Source organism: Lepidothrix coronata, unplaced genomic scaffold, assembly GCF_001604755.1.
Source record: "Lepidothrix coronata isolate B3197 unplaced genomic scaffold, Lepidothrix_coronata-1.0 Scaffold65, whole genome shotgun sequence".
NCBI classification, from domain to species: Eukaryota; Metazoa; Chordata; class Aves; order Passeriformes; family Pipridae; genus Lepidothrix; species Lepidothrix coronata.
In genome coordinates, this window is record NW_016690245.1 from 2,828,452 (window position 1) to 2,843,772 (window position 15,321).

At 39.4% G+C, this 15,321-nt stretch overlaps 1 protein-coding gene across 3 annotated transcripts in view; it reads left to right on the forward strand.

Moving 5' to 3' along the window:
• MBOAT2 (membrane bound O-acyltransferase domain containing 2) overlaps positions 1-15,321 on the forward strand; it is a 100,745-nt gene that overhangs the window by 33,676 nt on the left and 51,748 nt on the right. The gene's annotated exons all lie outside the window — the stretch shown is intronic.

Below are 15,321 nucleotides of genomic sequence, written 5' to 3' on the forward strand. Positions count from 1 at the left end.
TGTACAAATATTTCTAGCCACGGTATTTATTTGCCTGTTTCCTGTATCTGAGGTAATACTGGCTTATTTTATTAGGTTTGATTTTACTTGTGTCTTTTTAATTCTAAAGCAATACCTTAAGACATTTGCAGATTTCTAAAGATCAGGTCCTCATTTTAGTATTAATGGGGTTAAAGAGTTGCAGTTGATGTCCAAGTGGAGACCGGTGATGAGTGGTGTCCCTCAGGGGTCTGTACTGGGACCAGTTCTATTTAATGTGTTCACCAATGACGAAGGGAAAGGGATTGAGTGCACCCTCAGCAAGTTTGCCAATGACGTGAAACTCTGGTGTGGTTGATACACTGGAGGGAAGGGATGCCATTCAGACAGATCTGGCCAGGCTTGAGAGGTGGGCCTGTGCAAACCCTGTGAGGCTCAACAAGGACAAGTGCAAGTCCTGCACCTGGGTCGGGGCAATCCCAGGCACACCTACAGACTGGGCTGAGAGTGGATTGAGAGTAGCCTTGAGGAGGACTCGGCTGTTGGTTGATGAGGCGCTCAACATGAACTGGCAACATGCACTTGCAGCCCAGAAAGCCAATCATATTCTGGACTCCATCACAAGAAACTTGGCCAGCAGATCAAGGAGATGATTCTGTCCCTCTACTCTGCTCCTGTGAGACCCCACCTGGAGTGCTGTGTCCAGATCCCGGGTCCCCAACATCAGAAGGACATTGAACTGTTGGACTGAGTCCAGAGGAGGACCAGGAATGTGATTAGAAGGCTGGAACACCTGTCCCCTGAAGACAGCCTTAGAGAGTTGGAGCTGTTCAGTCTGGAACAGAGAAGGCTTCAGGGAGATATTTAGAGCACCTTCCAGTACCTAAAAGGGGCTTGCAAGAGAAATGGAGAAGGACTGTTTACAAGGGCATGTAGTGATAGGACAAGGAAGAATGACTTTAAGCTGGAAGAAAGTAAATTTAGATTAGGTATAAGAAAGAAATACTTTCCTGTGAGAATGGTGAGGTACTGGAACAGTTTGCCCAGAGAAGATATGGATGCTCCATCCCTGGAAGTGTTCAAGGCCAGGCTGGATGGGGCCCTGAGCAACCAGTCTAGTGGAAGGTGTCCCTGCCCATGGCAAGGGGGTTGGAACCAGATGTTCCTTATGGTTCCTTCCAATCCAAGCCATTCTGTGATCCTATGAGTTGTTCCTCCACAGCTCAGTCCATTTCTTGTCCCCTTTGAGTCTTAGAAATGAAAGTGTATGATGGGCTCTCTGTGGTTGGTTTAATTTTTTTTGTTTGTTTTTGGTTTTGTTAGCTTCTTAGTGAAAGGAAGCTAACGCTATGCTTGCGCATTTGAAATTGGCCAATTGTTTCAATCAGCTTGAGCATGAATTTGACTTTTTTAAGGATAATTTCCGTTGTATGTCATGAAAACTGGAGGCTGACTGAACAAGAGAGTACTGACTGTCCTAAATCTGTGATGCTTTCAAAACCTTCACTCATCTTGGGACTTGATTTGTACTGCAGGCCGTACTTTGTCATCCTTTTGTGCACTTGTGTTCCCCTTCAGCAGCTGGACCTTCTGTTTCCATTCCAAGAACCTTCTAATGGTTGCATTCCTGTGAATTGATGCAACTCCTTGCTGTTTTCCTTCTGCCTACTGCCTGCCTCTCCTGTCTGTGTAGAACAGTGTGGTGCCTTGACCTTTTGTGTGTAAGCTACCATACTTCTCCATGCTTTTCAGTTCAAAGGGTGTGTTCATTTTTCTTGAATTTGAACTGGTGATACTTATCTGAATGTTATGTACTTCGTGCTCTTGTGTTTTTCTGTTTATTCTCTAGTCTGGGCAGAGGAAGGCTCTTTCAGCTTCAGACGGAAAAGTTATTGTAGGTCTTTTCCAGGTGTTTCTGTTGGATGGTATAGTTAGAGAGGCCACTACTTCCAAATTATTTTAATACTCCAACTCTTCTTTTTGAAGGGATTAACTACTCTCCCAAAAACATGATGCTCTCACAGCATGTATCAAAATCTCATTTCCTTCAGGAATCTTTTAAAAGATCATTTTGAGATAATCTTCCTTGCTAGGGTGTCTTAGTTGTAAAAAACTCAGGCAGACAAACAAGTAGTCAAAACAAAACCAAAACACCTCAACCAAAAAACTGCACCCCAAACCTAAACTCAAAACTCACAAAACAAACAACAACAAAACACAAATCATTGGGCGTTTGCTGTCGTTTTATAGCCTGACATAGCTCAGCATTGCAGAATCTATGGAGAGGTAAGTACAGTGTGAAAGGAGAGTTGGGAGCAGGACCTCTGACCTAATTAGTGTACGTAGGGACTTTAGTAGCTGTTGCTTTTTTCTACTGATGTAGCTTGAGAGTTTTTAAAAGTCTTTGCGTCATGCTTTCTGACTAAATCTTGGGGAAGAGGTGATTTAATTTCTAAAAGGGACTAAGAGCTTTACCCTTTAAACGTCATAGGCTGTTTTGGAGGTTATTTGGCTGCGGTAATGAAAGATGCTGTATTATTCATGAAATTTCAGATCTCCCTGCTGTTTGAACTAGATAAATACAAGGAAATGTGATTTCCAGAGATTGTGTAAATAGAGCTCCAAATCTACAGGAAATATTTCTAGGTAGTAAGAGAGAATTTGTATTCCATTGGAACACAAAGCTGTCTAAAATACATGGTGCAGAAAGTCTCCTACTAGTGTGGTCAGCATTTAAAGGAAGCAAGTATACACCTTCCTTTTAGACGAGCTTAGATTTTTAGAAATGGATTGATTCTTTGGAAATTGTTGGTATGAAAATATTCATTGAAAACTGAAAGTTTTTTTCTGAACTGAACAATATTACAAGTACTTTCAAGTTAATGGGTGTTTTTTGTTTGTTTGTGTGACTTTGTTTGCATTTGTGTGGTTTGTTGTTTTTTTTTTTTCTTAAAAGCAAAGAAAGCTTCTGTATGTGTGGGTTTTTGTTTTTGAGTTTTACACCCTTTGGTAGACTAGGTAGACTATGAAGAGACAAGCAGAAGTAAGGAGGAGTAGACTAGAAACAATATTCCATTTCTTCCTACGCTATCTTCTCCGAATTGCTGAAAAGCAGAAAACAATGTGACTTATGTCAACAGATTAACGCTTCTGGAAGTGCCTTTCTGAAGGAAGAAGCCTTCTTCTATTTTCATGCTTGTCTGCCTGCATCTTTCTTTCTTGTGCTCATCAGGGCATGACTTGTGAGAATCAATGTGTGGGTGCAGTTCTGCTGCAGAGTCCAAGATCTCTGCCTTAGGAGAAGGGGTGAAGCTTTTGATAGAATTTAACTCTCAGATTTTTAATCCACAACTTCTTTACACCTGTTCACAAGGTAAATATGCCTATTCGTTTGTTTGGTTGGTTTTTTTTAATGAAAATTTTTAAAATAACTTGCCTTACTGAGGGCTGATGTCAATGTTGCTTTGGCCACAAACTTTGTATCCTCTTTTGGGATGGTGCTGAATCAAGGGGTAGTTCTATTACTAGATTTGCATCTTGTTCAATATTTTTTTCCCTTTTTATGGAAGTTAAGAAATCTGGTATTCTAAGCATACAATTTGTATTTCTCCTTTTCTTCAGGGATTGTCTGCTTTCTTGCACTCCGTGCTCTCCCAAAGGAATTAATAAGAAATGTTACATTTGGCTTTTCAAGGAGAAAAGCACATAGAGAAAAGCACTGTATGTAGAAGGAAAAAAGTGTGGGTGAGAACTTAAGCTCAGTTCAATTTTTTTTACACTACTTGCATTTTTTTTTTTGCATTTAACTATGTGTTCTGTGACATTGCAAAGAAGTTTGATACACAAAATATTTTTACAGTCTGTAAATTAGAAGATAACCCAAAACATTTTTTCTATCTCCCTCTTACCAAACAAATATTTCTGAATTTACTGGTTCTAAAGGTTCATTCTCACTTGAAAATATTTGTTTGCATTGATCAGGAGATAAGGGAGGTGTAGACTGCCTGCCCTCACAGCATAGTTGAACTCCTAATCAAAGGACGTTTAACATATGGAATGTGTTCAAAACCAACTACTTGACTGTATAATGCAAAATGTGAAATCGTTTCAACAAACAGGACCTTGGTTTGACAAGATTGGAAGCATTTGAAAGAAATCTGAGTAGCACAAAAATGGTACAACATGAAAACAGCTCCCATGGGTGTGTCTCTCATTCCTGTACTTGCGTTTGTCTTGCCAGATCATCAGTATCTTGACTGGCTCCCACAGCTGTTTTTCTTCCCAATTGCATCTGAGCTCTTAACAGACTCTAAGTTATAAATACTTTAAATACTGTTCATCTACACACTGGACAATTTTTTAGGCAGACTTCTCTCATTTTGAGAAGTGCTCTTTGGTAAATGAAGCCCAATATAGAATTCTGGAAAAGGAGGTTGAAAGAGATTTGAGAGTTTATCTGGACTCTAATCAAAGGCAGTTTAAAACCTACAAAGTTTCTGGTCTCATTAAGCAATCTGTACAGGTGCTTAACTATGCTTGTGGTTAGGTTTTCCTGGAAATTAGCCCAAGTTTAACCTAAATCTTCTGTAGTTTGAGTCCCTTTCATCCATATAGAGAAGTGTATTCCCTTACCACTTGCAGGAATCTTCCATTTATATTATATTCTTTCAGTCCAGTAAAGCCTGAACAAGTCTATTTAAATCTCTTCTCGGGTTGTGTTTTCAAGGCCTCTTTCTTTTTTTTTGTGTAGTGTTTTTGGAATTCTTCTAGTTCTATGTGATTTGGAGATGTGCTTTTCAAAACAGGTTAAGGTATTTGTAATGCTAAGCAGAGTAAAAGGCTTATTCTGTCTGCTTAGCAATGCTGTGACTTTCCATGGATCCTTTTCTGCTATGATGCTGCCTAATAGTTGGTTTCCATTACAGATTTGTATGGTTGATTATTTACAGGCAAAACTGTGCTTTGCACACAACTTAATTCAGTTCCATCTGAGGCTTTTAAACCTTACTTAATTTTTTATTTTTTTTCCAAGGTAACTTGGCTTTCTGATCAACTGTTTGCAGTTTTTGTAATTTAATGTCCACCTGCATATTTAGTTAGTGTACTTACTGTTACCAAAATACTTAAATGTTTCCTGTTGTTTTGATATACTTGAGTTAGTAGAACAATATCTGATACATCTATATGACTTGATGGTGTTTCATCAAAGCCTTTTTTTTTTGTACATGTTGGATATCAGGAGGTACTGTCCAGCAACTCAAATGCTAGGATTAAGACGGACTGTCTGTCTGCATACCTGTGTGTTGTGGTTTAACCATAGCCAACAACTAAGTACCATGAAGTAGGTTTGATCAATGCAGTCATTAGGCTTTGACTGTGCATGATGCTGCTCATGTGGCAGGCCATGTCTGTTAGTTGTGGTAATCTAACCAAGTCATACTTGTTCTGGACAAACTTTCGATTCAGTTGTGTTGCACTGTTTACCTTCTAGGTTTTTATAAATATATACTGTGCAAAAAACCAAAGCCCAAAACAACAAAATCCTTTATATTATTTGATTTCAAGGGTCTACGATTTTCTGAATTCCCCTTTCTAATTTTAAAGACAATGTTATAAAGAAACTTTTTTCCCAGTTTCAAGGAAATCTTACACATGCTAAATTTTTCTCAGTGGATAATTATTAAATATGACTAATCTTTTAACTTAATATCTTTTAGATTTTACTTGTATTTTGATTTGTGAACTCTTATTTCTCCAGATTGTCTCTGAACCTTATCTTTGAATTTGTTTTCTGAAATTGGCAATACTGCCTTTATGATTTACAGACTATTTGATTTGCATGGTTTTGGATGCATTGTGACTGTTAAAAAAAAAGATGGCTCAAAAGCAGCTTCTTGTGAATTGCTCTTATGCCTTAAGCATTTGTTAGAGGTGAAGGACTGCTGTTGATTAAGTATCATCTGCCATTAGGAAGCTAGTAGAAATAGATTCTTTCTGGGTAAAAGTGTAGCAATTCCACAACTCAATTATAGTTATTAATGATCTGAAAAAGACATTAATAACCACACAATTGCAGAATGGTTGAGGTTGGAAGGCACCTGTGGAGGTCAGCTGGTCCAACCCCACTGCTCAGGCCATGCAGAGCATATTACCCTGGTCCACACTCAAATGGCTTGTGAGTATCTCAAAAGAGGGAAAACTCCCCAGCCTCTCTGGGCAAACTGTGCCAGTGGTCAGTCACTCTCAAAGTAACAAAATGTTTCCTGTTGTTCAGACAGCACCTTATGTATTTCAGTCTGTTCCCACTGGCTCTGTTCCTGTCACTGGGAGCCACTTGAAAGAGCCTGACTCCATCTTCTTTGTACTCTCCCTCCAAGAATTTATGAAGGTCCCCGTGAGCCTTCTCTTGTCCAGACTGAACAGTCCCAGCTCTCTCAGCTTTTTACTATAGAAGAGAAGTTCCAGTCCCTTCATTATCCCTGTGGTCTTTTGGACTCTCTCCAGTATGTCCATGTCTCCCTTTTGCTGAGGAGGCCAGAACTGCACATGCTACTTCAGATGAGGCCTTACCAAACAGTGCTGTGTAGGGGTATGTGTCACCTCCCTTGAAGTTCCCCAAAGTGGCAACATTTTGCAAAGTTTGGCTGAATGAGGCAGGTAATAGTGTCTTGAGAAATGTCAGAAGTAATAGGAGACAATAAATGGCCAAAAATACAGGCTTAGTTCAACATTGAAAAAGCAAACAATACTTACTTGAATGGAGGCCATTCAGTTGTGCGTGCAACGTAGTTGGCTTGAAATTAGGAATGGGATCTGTATGTCATGGATGACCTCCAAGAGAAACTTCATAAAGGAAGCTGTGCGAAGTGGAGAGTAATAGGGAAGACATGATGTGCTTGCATGGATAGGGAATGTGGTGTCATATAGAGTCCCGTGTCAAAGACTTTATTTCACATGGAGTACTGCACATTTACTGAGGATTTGGAGAAGGTTAATTTACAACATAAAAAAAGAGGTGTGAAAAACTCAGATGAGAAATTAAAAACATTTGAGTTGGATATCTTGACAAGGAAGTTAATCAGAAGAGACATATCATCATAACCTACCTGAAGCTGTTTGTCTGCATAGGAGAAACCACATTTCAGTTGTAGGACAGTGGGTAGGAGACTGAGAAGGGATCTGAGGTGGAAACCTGGATTTAATATTCCTATTGATGCTGAGAAGCAGGAGTTATGCCTGTGCTGTCCAACAAGGATACCCATTTCTAAATATAAGTATTTTTGTTTGTGGCAATCTATTACACTAAGCAAGTACTTAACTTTTAATGATATACCTAGTTCTGGCTGTGAATGGAGATGCGTATAAACAGGACAGGAAAGTCAGTTTATTTATTTTTCTCTCATGAAGAATGTAAGTCCAAATTGCTTTTAAAAATCCACTTCAAGAGAAGCAGGGGTTTGCTTCTGTCCCAGTTCATAGTAGAAATACAGGTTTTAATTTTCTACGATGTTCCTGGGGCCAAGACTGTAGAAAAACGCCAAGAAGGGTTTTCAGTATCCTTACTAAAGAGGAAGGATTCTGGGAGGTTTGTAAATGCTAGGCACCAGGATCTAAGATGGTTTCCAGCTATAAGGAATGAAGATAAAGTCTTCTTGAGGTAAACTTTTAAAGGGAGATTTTTAAGTTCTGATGTAGCACAGACATAGTATTTCCCATGGTTAAACCAATAAGTTTAATTAAATGCATTGCAAAATCAAGATTGGATGCTTTTGTGGAAGATTCCGAGAGTCAGAGTATATTTTTCATTAAACTTGATTCTGGTAATCACTTTGATTCTAATCTGAATGTTTTTGAGCTGTATTCTTGGTATTATTTCTTGTTATGCCTGCCTGGTTTTTACCTTTTTATTAGGTCTCCTAATGGACCTCTCATTCTTTCATTATGAAAGTAACATTTATCTTCCAACCAGGTATTTTCTAGTCTGAGCTACTGTGCCATGTGGTTCTTACAACTACTGCTGATGTACCTGTTCCTGACAAGGGTACTGTGTTAAGCAAACCATTGGTTTGATCCTTTATGTAGAACAAAAATTGCCTAAGAAGTTCCGAAATAAATTGCAGTGAAAAAAATGCATTATGACTCATTTTTTTGTTTTAAAACAAGGATAGGTGAATCTCCTGTATGGAGGGAGAAATTGCTTCTTCCCGTGAGAGCTTCCTTAGGGGTTAAGGGACTGGGAAATTGCTGAAGGATGGCAAAAGGAGAGTTGCAGAGGGAGCTGCTGATGCCCATAGCTCACTGAGGGGCTGCAAGGCTGTGGTGAGGAGCTGGGAGCAGGCAGCCAGACCTCAGAGGTACAGGGAGTGCTTCTAAGGGACTGGGGTAATTGAGCAGAATCTGCCACTGTTCAGAAAATACTAGACTTGGCTGGAAACAGGGGCCTGTCTGCCAAGGACACAATGAACAAAGGGAGGGATGTGCTTTTTGTTCTGCCTGCCCTACTTGCTCTCAGATTTTTCTGTTCAGCATTTAAGCTTCTTGTTCTAGTAATGTTTGTGTATTGTTTTCATTTTGTTTTCTTGTGTGTTGTGTCACCATCCCCCCTTTTTTCTGTGTGTCCCTTCGCCCCCCACCTCCTCAATTTAAAAGCCTTTAAAACAATTCTTGAAAACTTTGCATAAGGAGGAGAGGTATGTGGGAGTCCAGACACAAAATTTTAAAACTGTGGCTAACTCTGGGTGCTTTGCATAACTCCTGTGCTCCTTTAACTAAGTGGTTTGTGGCATTCACATGTGGAAGCTTTTTTAATGATGGTTTCCCACAGCAAATCGTAGTGAGTGTTGGAGCACATGGTTGTTCAAGTAAATGATCTTTCTGACACCTTTCTTCTCAGATGCTTCCCTGTCATTTCTAGTTATTTATTTCAAAATATCTTTAATAAAGATGTGCATTTTCCTACAATCTCTACCACCTGTACTAAAAGTTGAGATGACACATTTGCTCTCATGGTTACAGATATCTGCAACTTAGTTTGTGAGTAAGTAGTTTTGTAGCTAGAGCATTAAGAGAAATCTGATTTAACTATGATGCTTACAGTGCAACTGAGTCTTCTATAGAAATACACTTTTTAGGCATTTACAAGTTTGTGTAGGAGGTACATGTTTCTATTATTAAATGAAAATATTGGGATTTTGGAGTGTGATGTTTTTAGTGCAATTCCATGAATGCAGCAATATTTTATAACTTGCTATGTGGAGATTATATAGATACTGCACAGATGAAACTATGTGCAAAAGTATAATTATTCCATTTATCCTATGTGGAAACAGCTCAGTTGTGCCCCAGTATTGATCACTGCAGTGTAACTTCTTTCAGTAGGGTCTGCTTCAATCTGCATCCTGTGATATTCTTCTTGTGCAACTCTTCCATCTCACAAGTGCTATGAAGGATTTTGATTATTTGAGGAAAATTAGCTTGTTTTGGGACAAAAAGCTCTTAAACACTACTGTTTATTGCTTGGAATGCAGTTATGTGATAATTTGATGGCAAGCTTTAGCAAAAAAAGTTGATAATTTGTACCTCGTTTTATCTTAGAAAATAAACAATTAATAAAATGTTAAATTGACAGTTAAATAAACTGGTTAAATCCATAGAATGAGGGACATCAAGGACTCTGATCCAACCTCCTGCTCAAAGCAGGGACAGCGGTGGGGTCAGATGGGGTCACTCAGGACTTTATCCTGTTGGGTCCAGATAACCATTGCCATCCTATGCTCTCTCCCTTAAGCTGATCGTCAACTAGGAGTAGATCTATATAAGATCAAAGTGGACCTTGAGAACAAAACCCTACCCCATGCTTCACCATTCACATTGAATTAAAATTGACTGCATTACAACTTCATAAAACATATTTTAGGCTAACAAAACGAAGTGTAAAACTCTGGGCTGCTTAACAGCAGTTCTGATAGTCTGAGATTTCTCTCTCTGCCTTGTAAATCTGGTCTCATGGTTTTGCAGTGGTCCAATGGTCCAGTATGATTTGAGCAGTGATGAATAACTATTCTTTTGGATTAAAATCTTTGTTCCTTTATTCTTGCAGTCATAGATTTTATAGGTTACATGTGGTTTCACTTTTTTATACGTCATTGCATTCACAGGCTTTATTTCTTCACTGTTGAAATAATTTGAGAAACTGATTCTGTAATTGCAGAGGTGTAACATGTCTGTATCTTGTGAAAGTAATGACTTCTGACTAGAGGTGGGCTAATATGTTCATGGTCTCCTAAAAGTACGTTCTCTGGCAAAGGTACAAATAACTTGAAGGTACACTTCTGATTTTTGGGCTATGTCACTGATTTTAATTTACTAGTGGCTGACGGCTAACCTATGTACTGCTTCTGGTTATAATAGAAATATCTGATCCCTATGGTATAGCTTTCAGATAGACTGAAAATACTTCAATAAACCAACAACTGAAAAACTGAGTACTGTCTTTAGCTACTAAGTGTATAATTCATTATGAATTGTGACAAGACTGCAGTTCCTTCTTGTAGGTGTCCTTTACAGTTGATGCTGCTTGAAGTAGAATTCTTCTTCTCATGAGAGCTTCTGTTGTTTCTTTTTTTCCCACCCTTTTTAAGTCTACACTTGTTATCTTTGCATCTCCAGACATGAAGTATGACAAGGTTCTGGCATTAAGCTGAACTCACTGATGCAAAATATGAGTCTTACAATCTGTTTGCTTGTTTTTAGTTCTGCCTTCTTCTCACAAGACTGCCACCAACTTTTTTCTTCCTCTTGCTTCTTTCTAATTTGAATGTGTGTGCTGGCATAAGACTGTAGTGAAATGGTGTTACAGCAAACAGTAATTTGTCCCTAACACCAGCAGAAGTTTGAAAAGCATTACATCTTGACATTTTTTTCAAACTAATCCCATTGTCCAGCAAAGAGCTACTAAGTTGGCCAGAGGTCTGGAGAATCTCTTGTACGACAAAAAGCTGAGGGAGCTGGGCCTGTTCAACCTCTAGAAGAGGCAACTGAGGAGACCTCATTAATATGTATAAATATCTAGAGGGTGGTTGTCAAGAGGATGGAGCCAGGCTCTTCTTGGTGTTGCCAACCAATAGAACAAGAGGCAATGGGCAGAAACTGATGCAGAGGAAGTTCCACCTAAACATGAGGAAGAATTTCTTTACTGTGCAGTGACCATGGGCTGGAACAGGTTTCCCAGAGAGATTGTGGAGTCTCTCTCACTGGGGATATTCCAGAACTGTCTGGATTCAATTCTGTGCAATGTGCTCTAGAATGACACTGCTTGAGCAGGGAGGTTGTACCAGGTGCCCCACTGTGGTCCATTCCACTCTGATTGATTCTGTGGTTTAAATTGTTTTCTTCCAAGTAACAGTAAGGCCTTAACAGAATATGTTTTCAGACTAGTAATGTCCTTACTGAATGTTTTCTCAACTCTTCCAACAACTAAAAGTGGGAGGAGAGTGATTACTAGTAAAGCAAGAGCATTATAAATGGTTGAAGAGCTAGGACTCCTAATGTCTAGTAGCAATTTAAATTTAGCCCTGGCTGGAGGGATACCTGGTGGTCTTAAGATCAACCAATGAAATTTATTACCATTGTGTTTAATCATAACAGATGATTAAATAACTAAAAGGAAAAAATACACATATAAACTCAATATGTTTTGTTTCACATAAATAGAATACAACTGATTCAAACCCCTCATGGAGGAGCTCTCATTATTTTGGTCTGAGACCATATGGATACCTCTGGATTTTGATCACCAAAATAGTGTGAAATTGTTTCCTGAAAAGATACTGTCCATTTCCCCTCATGTTCTCATGTTGCTAATGAATGTCATAATCCCTAAACGTGTGAAACTGTATTTTTATTTTAAGGCATGTAGAACAGGACATGCGCATTTAGCTGAAATGCTTCTTCAAATTTGGTTTTTAATGAAAATACAGAAGGAAGAGTAATCATAGAGTGTGTTCTGTGTGCTTGTGTTACAGATTAGTTTGTCTTGACTGTTATAATATATGTGATTTTTCAAAGTCTTGACATTCCTGGCAAGTGCAGCGTAGGAGCTTCTGGATGCATGTTGAATTTCTGGCTGACTGGCAATCATGCTATTTTTAGGCTTGAAGGGTTGCAGTGTAGAGTTTCACATGCTTAGCATAAAATTAAAAGTTCTGTCTGAAAATTAGTGATTTTGATTAAGTTGAACACGATTTATAAATATGTTGGATGCTTTCTAACAAAAACTTGTTTTGGAGAGTAGACAAGTTTAGTGTTTAGATGTTCTTATAATAGGGACCATGAAGCAGTTCAGCATAAAGCAAAATCAGGGAAGACTACAGAGCCCTGGGAGTCCAAATGAAAAAAATAGATATATAATGTTAATCAGCTTCTGACTTTGTGGCTGGTGCTGTCACGAGGGTTTGGGCTTTTATGACAATGGGACATTATTTGATGATTATAGCCTGTTGGGGAGGGGTAGGATCTACCTGTCTAGAAGAGGCAAGGGAATCTTTGACAGCAGGCTGGCCAGCTTGGTGAGACTAGTTTTAAAGTGAAGGACTCGAGGGGTTGGGTCCCATGTGACCCATCACATCCAACTGAGGAACATGAGAAACTGGAGCTCCTTGTGCAGCCAGGAAGTTATTATATCATAGAATAACTGAAACATAGTGGGACAGCTCACGTGACTAGAGAATTGCCATGGCTATAAGCTGTTTTGTAAAGACAAGCAGGGAAGAAGGGGAGGAGGAGTCACGCTCTATGTTAAGGAGAACCTTGAATGTATAATAGTCAGCTATGGTGATCATGGAAGCCCTTTTGAATGCTCTGGGTCAAGATCAGAGGGGTTGTCTCCAAGGTGGTGTCTTAAAGTGGACATCTGCTATTGACCTCCAAACCAAGAGAATAAGGCCAGTGGAGCAATGTTTGGGTCACTTAAGCAAGCTTTAGGTCAACAGAAACTGGTTCTTATGGGTGACTTCAACTACCCAGACATTTGTTGGAAGAACCATCCAGCAGCTGACATGTCATCCACCAAGTTTCTGGAATGCACAGGGTATTGCTTCCCCATACAAATGTTAGGTGTGTCACCAAGGAGGGAGGCACTGCTGGACTTGCTACTCACAGAGAAAACCTGTTTTGTAATATCTCAGTGATAGCCTTGTCAGCAGTGATCACAATATTGTGGCATTTGGCAGGTAGCTGAGAATGCTGAAGGCTAGTGCTAGGACAAAGCCTTTAGAGTTTCGCAGAGCAAACTTCAGGTCACTCAGAGCTCAACTGGGAGAGATTCCATGGAGGATAAAGGAGCTTGGGAGTGCTGGGAGTTTTTCAAGAGCATTCTCCTGGAAGCACAAAAAGCAGTTCATCCCCTTTAAAGGTAAGGGAAGTAAGCAGAGCAAAAGAACCCCTTGGCTTAAATGTGAACTTCTGAATATGTTCAAAACCAAAAGATGAGCAGAACACAGATGGAAAAGTGGATGAATACCTGTTCAGAACTGTAAGGACATTGCAAGGATGTGCAGAGAGGCATTTAGAAAAGCAAAAGATCACCTTGAATTGAAATTGGTCAGGGATGTCAAAAACCATGAGAAAGGGTTCTTCAACTATGTAAACAACAAGCAGAAACAGTGAGAAAATATTGGCCTTTTGTTAAACAGGAGAGGCAAACTAGTCACCAACAACTCTGGGAAGGCAGAGGTTCTCAATGCTTTCTTTGTGTCTTTGCTAGTACTGTTGGGCTGTTGTACTTGGGAACAAAAATCCAGGTTGATGTACACATGTTCACTGTCGATGAAGGGAGTCTTGATGTGTGAACTCTTACGGGAGCTTGACTCCTACAAAGCAATATCCACCCGGGGGTGTTGAGAACTGGCTGACTGTGAGACCAGTCTCTGTGCTACCTTCAAGAAGTTGGGACGATTGGGGAAGTCCTGAAAGACTGGAGGAAGGCTGATGTCATCCCCATCTACAAGAAGGGCTTAAAAGATCCAGGAAATTATAGGCTCATCAGTCTTACTTCAGCAAAGAGAAAGAAGTCATTATCCCACTCTACTTGGCACTTGTCAGGCCACACCTGGAACACTGTATTCAGTTTTGGTCCCTGCTATCCCAAAAAGGATGTGGACAGGCTGGAGAGGGTCCAGAGAATGGGCATAAAGATAATAAAGGGACTGGGCAGCCTGAAATATGAGGAAAGGCTGAGTTCTGGGTTTGTTCAGCCTTGAGAAAAGAAAGTTTAGGGGACACCTTATCACAGTGTTCTGATATTAAGGGGTGGCTCCAAAGAAGTTGGAGACTCCTTTTTTCCAGGGAGTCATATGGAAAATATGAGGTATAATGGGTACAAGTTACTCCTGGGGGGACTCCAATTAGATGTAAGAAGAAAATTTTTCACAATGAGAACAATAAACCATTGGAATAATCTCCCTGGGGAAGTGATGGGTTCCCAAATATTGGACATTTTTGAGATTCAGCTGGACAGGGTGCTGTGCCATCTTGTCTAGACTGTGCTTTTACCAAAAAATTTGGATCAGATGATCCTCATGGTCCCTTCCAACCTGGTATTCTATCATCCTATGATTCAGTTCAGTGAATCGTAATCTGTAACACACTTACTCATGGAAAGCTCTTGTGAGCTAAGTAAGTGTTTCTCTGTGTGTTATATAGTTAGGGCAGTCAGAGGGCTTGAAATAGCTCTGTAAAATTAGCACTTAAATATGAAGGTTCTGTGGATTTATACAGTGGGAATTTGAATGTCTAAAGAACAGCTGTATAAGTAGGAACTCTTGCATCTGTGGATCTTGGTTTAAGTCACCTGTTTGAAATCATATGATGAGTCTGTGATAGGTTTTCCAAGGTGCTGGAGTTCTCTTCCTTGATTGTTTGGCCTGTCTGTGCTGGCTATTCAGTGGTGTTACAGTGAACTGTCTAATGTGCAGTGGGACCTTTGCCACCATAATCACAGTAATCTGCTTCTCTATGTATGTAACATGTGTTTCTTGTGATGAACAAATAGGTATAAACTATTCCTTGTAAACTACTTTTTTGACTGTTACTGTAAGTTTAAAAAACTTCCAAATAATAATATTTGGCTTTTAATAAATACAGAGTTTTTCACTGTATAATGGCTAGAATGATGATGAAAAAGAAATTTGAGCATATTTCCTAATTCAGAATAGTACCAGTCATGAAAAGCACAAATCAAGACAAGCTCTCCTCTTAGTCTCTTTTTTTTTGTAGTTCAGGTTTAAAATTCATAAATGTCTCTTTAGAATTCTCTTTTGACTTTTGTGTTACCTGTAGATAAAA